The sequence below is a fragment of the Mandrillus leucophaeus genome, unplaced genomic scaffold (assembly GCF_000951045.1).
Source record: "Mandrillus leucophaeus isolate KB7577 unplaced genomic scaffold, Mleu.le_1.0 Scaffold78, whole genome shotgun sequence".
In the NCBI taxonomy this organism is placed as follows: Eukaryota; Metazoa; Chordata; class Mammalia; order Primates; family Cercopithecidae; genus Mandrillus; species Mandrillus leucophaeus.
This window is the reverse complement of record NW_012108474.1, coordinates 401,670-403,155: the sequence shown is the minus strand read 5'-3', so window position 1 is coordinate 403,155 and position 1,486 is coordinate 401,670.

Genomic DNA, 1,486 nt, shown 5'->3' with positions numbered 1-1,486 from the left:
GGCCCCCAAGGTCAACCAGTGTAGCCGGTGCTGGATCATTCCAGACATTCTATGCCTTTGATACACACAAATGAAACGTGTTTTTCTCCCTTTTCTACACAAATGGTAGCGCTCTGAACACACCGTTCTGCCTGTTCCTTTCTTACAGCTACTGCTGCATCTGGTAGACCATTTCTAAGCAGCACAGCGCTTCCTGTCTTTCCTGTTTCGGCCACGCTCTGTCGCATCTGGACCCCGTATGAATGACTTGAATGCCCCACCGGCCTGTGACACGCATGTAGGCGGTGCCACGTTAAGTCACTGGACGTGTGCAGTGTCCCACTTCCGTGAACGTATCTGCAGGGAAAATCCAGAGGTGCAATTCCCGAGGGAAGGTCATTGCTGCTGTTACTTCAGTGGACAAGTCCGGGGTTCCCACTAGGCTCCCACAGCCTCTGCCTGCTGCAAGCAGTGTCTGTGGGCCGCAGTCTCACCTGTCAGTACAGTTTTTATTTGCCAATGTGTTAGGTGAAAGGAAAAAAAAGTCACTTTAACGGGGTTTTCCTTTTATGTTTTTACTTTTTTACCCTCACATCCTGGGAAGGACACTTTAGTGTTTTGTTTTTGTTTTTGTTTTTTTTTGAGACGGAGCCTGGCTCTGTCCCCCAGGCTGGAGTGCAGTGGCGCGATCTCCACCTCGGCTCACTGCAAGCTCCGCCTCCCAGATTCACGCCATTCTCCTGCCTCAGCCTCCTGAGTAGCTGGGACTACAGGCGCCCACCACCGCGCCCGGCTAATTTTTTGTATTTCTAGTAGAGACGGGGTTTCACCGTGGTCTCGATCTCCTGACCTCGTGATCCGCCCGCCTCGGCCTCCCAAAGTGCTGGGATTACAAGCGTGAGCCACCGCGCCCGGCCTGGAGAGGTTTTTAATTTGCATTTCTGCGCTGAGGGGGGAGGATCCCCGTATCTCTGGCAGCTGTCCTTCAGTATCTTCTCCGGGAGCCTTTGTATGGCTGATTTAGAGCTGTTTATTACTACACTGTGACTAGTCTTATTAAGGTGAGCTCTGTGATGTGAGTTGCAAGTTGTGTCCCCCACCTCCCAGTTGGGGGCTCGTCTTTTTGACTTCGCTTCTGTGGTTTGGCTCTGCAGACGCCCCCCACCCCCCTCCCACCCACGACGCGGTGGAACTTCTGGATTCTGTGCCACGCTTGGAAAAGCCGCCTTGGCCCCAAGACAGAAAAAGCTTCCCTGAGTTTTCTTCTAGGCTTTATCGCTTCCTTTTTTCGGCTTAAATCTTACACGATGGGAATCCATCCCGGTGCAAAGTACCACGACTTGACCACGCACCCGTCTGAATCGCCATCCCAATCGGGTACTACAGTCCCTAAGCACAAGCAGCCTTCTCGTCTGTGCATAAAAGCGTGGATCTGACACGCACCTGCAGCGGCTCTGCGGCGTGAAGGCCGGCCCAGGGGTCCCCGTGTTGAGGCGCCTGGCTCAGG